Source organism: Cyprinodon variegatus, unplaced genomic scaffold, assembly GCF_000732505.1.
Source record: "Cyprinodon variegatus isolate N-32 unplaced genomic scaffold, C_variegatus-1.0 Scaffold309, whole genome shotgun sequence".
In the NCBI taxonomy this organism is placed as follows: domain Eukaryota; kingdom Metazoa; phylum Chordata; class Actinopteri; order Cyprinodontiformes; family Cyprinodontidae; genus Cyprinodon; species Cyprinodon variegatus.
Window position 1 is genome coordinate 331657 of NW_015150762.1, and position 3510 is coordinate 335166.

Sequence of the window (3510 nt, forward strand, 5' to 3'; positions counted from 1 at the left end):
TACACAGTAGAGGTATTTAAACGTAGTAGAGGACATGTACCTGTATATAAAACCTGCGCCCTATAATCTGGTGCGCCTTATGTGTGTGTTAAATACAGAAATGACACACATAACTGAGACTGCGCCTTTTAGTACGGTGCGCCTTATGGTCGTGAAAATACGGTACTTGCTCCCAGTCAGCAGTGCAAGATTATCAGAGTGTTTGTGTTGCTCTAATTGCCTGATTCTGACTAGTTTCTGCCATTGGACCTCTGAGCCTGCCTGCCCCTGTTCTGATCTGTTTGCCTGACCTGCCATTGAACTCCTGCTAGATTCTGCCTGCTTACAACCCTGGATCTGTCCCCTGACCCAGACTTGGATTTCCCTTGGGTACCTCTTTAGATATCAAATCTTCTGGTCTGGACTCCTGTTTACCTCATCAACACCGGCTTTGGCTTCACCTTCTGGAACTTACGTGGTCACTAACCTGAGTTTTCCCTTCTGCAGAGATTCCCGCCTTTTTCATCTTAGCTGCTGAGTCGCAGATTTGACGTGCTGTCTATAAAGGCTATTGTAAAACACGTCAGTCTGTCTGACTGAAGTTCTTGGTCCAGTTTTTGGTCTGTGTTCTGACATGAGGAGCAGTGGAGGAGAGGTGTAGCTCACTCGTTTAACTAAAACTAATAACTAAAAGGTTTAGACTGGGGTTGAGTAGGGCTCGATAACTTTAGCTGCGCCTTGGCTAGAAAAGAGAAAGTCAACTAGCATTGTTGCTAGCATCTCATCAGATCATCCCTCTGCCAACCACGATTTTAGACATAAAAACATCGAATCTGGCCCAAAATAGTTCAATGATTTAGTGGATGGATCTACAATACAGAGCACAATGAGCATGTTTGATAATTTATAAAAATATTAACATTATACAATTCAAAAGTAAAACACTGTTAATAAATCTAGCATTAAATACTGGCGTAACCTTTATTCTGAAATGTTTTGTTTGATTTGCAACAACCACCATAAACCATATTCCATCATATGATCCAAGGTGATGCTAGATGTATTTCACCATAGACTTCTTTAGGTTTAGGTGAAGTTATACGACTTGTGACTTAAATTTTTGTTATCAGTTTCGTAACCTTAGGTTTAGGTTTGTAGATAGCAGAGTGGTGAGGAGAATCCCCAACAGCCCATGATTACATATGGAATGTCACAGAATACTTTGCAGGTGTGTCTCGGACTATGGATCCCAAGGGGAAAAAAGGAAGATAGCTGATGAGAAAAGAGGATTCAAAGAATAAAGCGAATCATTTGCTTTCATTATCAATGCGGAAAGATTGCCTGCATTTTTGCTTTGTAATGAGAGGTTGGCAAAAAAATTAAAAGAACATTTTGGAAAGGCTTTTCCAGGGAAGGCGTGCTAAATATGCAGCCGACGACCAAGTTGGTAGGGACAGAAAAGGTGCGATTGCAGAACTTCTGGATAAATTAGAGGAGCACAAAGATAGATTTAAGGAGTGGATTGCATCTCCAAACTCCACTACTCATACTAGTTTTGCTGTAAGGATGGAAAACCATCCACAGATCAAATAGGTAGCACTCTGATGCAGGTATGTAATCTTTCTTCCATTTTTTCCCCAAATCCAAAAACTAAAAATAACACCATAGAATGCTGGTGACGGAGGATGCGGGATTTCAGGGTTAGAGAGCTCTGCTCTGACGGATGTCAGTTCCTGCTTGGTTCCTCGTGACTCAATCAACTCCTCCCAACAGAAAAAACGTCCACCATAGAAAGATTCCTTTATTGTGTTTCTATAATTTCATCAATGCAACAGAACTTAAACCACATGGTGAAGCGGAATGGAATGATTATTATATATTTAAGCCAACATAGTCCTTTCCTATAGTGGGATAATACACTTAGAGCCCATGTTGCCATAACAGGCATATATAAGACTTTTACATTTTTGCTTGCTTTGAGCAGTTTGGGTTGCCAACCCCTGGTTATGTCTAAGACCTCCTCTTTTTGGAGATGGTTTTTCCAGGTTAGCAAAGATGGCTTTCTTAAGCCTTCTCTAAAACCACCTTTCTTCTTTGGCCAGAATGTGGAAGTTGTTGTCCTCAGATGAGTGTCCTATAGCCTTCAGCTGTAGGGGAAGGGCTGAGCCCTGTTCTGAGGAGTTGGCCCCCCTTGTGTTGAGACAAGTGCCTGTGTAGCAGTTGCTTGATCTCTCCAAGGTACAGGTCTTCACTCTTCACTATAATGAACAGCATAAACCACTTTGCTGGCTTTTTTGCGGGTGTCTTATCTTTCATGTGATCCGTTGTTTTGTCTCAGAGTTTGCCGGGTTGGAAGTGCACATGAATCTGGTGCTGGTTGAAACTCCTCCTGAATTTTTTAGACTGCAGCAAGATATGGAATGACAATGTTCCTTCTTCTGTTTTCTTCCTTCTCAGCAAACCTCTTGTTGATTCTTTAAAAAGCCCATCTGGGATACCCACAGTTCTTCAGGTGTGTCCTAATATGTCACTGTTCTCTCATCTTCCCTCCTATGGTGGTAGAGATGGTTTCTGCTCGTGTTTGGAGGGTACTGATGATGGCTAGTTCGTGTTCCAGTGGGTGATGTGAGTCAAAACAGAGGCGTTGGTGGGTATGTGTGGGTTTCCTGTTTACTTTCTTGTTGAGCTGTCTGTCTTCCATGATGTGACCCGTACAGTTTAGGAATGCAAGGCTGTCATCTTCCACATCTTCCTGGGTAAACCTAATGTTTCTGTCCACTGCGTTGATGTGGTCTGTGAACATGTTGATATCCGTCTTTATTTTGGCCCATGTGTTATCCACGTACCTGAACCAGTGACTGGTATAAGTGCAGAGCTCTGCTTTCCACTCCTTTCATGTACATATACCTTTGCCACTACGGGAGACACAGGAGAACCCAGAAGTACATTCTAGTCTCAAAATAAGTGCAAATTGTTGCCTGTTGAACAGCATTGCTGGTTTTCAACCAGCAATACTGGAAATGCACCTTGTGGTTTAGTGTCATGATTAGTATATGGTTCAACAGGGCTATATAAACCTTTCATGCTTATTAAAGTATTTCTCTCATACCTTCATTGATTGAAAACTAACAAACAGAACTTGTGAGTCCATATTTACAAATTTTGTGTTATCATTGCAGTACTTTATAAAACTGCAAGACTACTATTATGGTCCTCTGCTGATCTGGATTCACATATTGTTTATTATATAATGATGTTTTCAAAACTGACTGCAAACCATGGAAAAATATCAACAGACATGTGTGGAAAGTAAAACTTTATATCTGAAAAATACAGTCAGTTCTGCCTGGTTTCTTCACATGTTGTTTTTTTATCCAAGAAAAAAAGCCTTAAAGATGACACACTCTGCACTAATCATTTAACAGATGCCTGAGATGCTTGAGTGATATTTAAGGCTTTTTAAAATTGGCGTTTTGCCAAGTAGGATTGAGTGACGGATGTCTGTGGCACATATGGCCAGATTGTAATGTT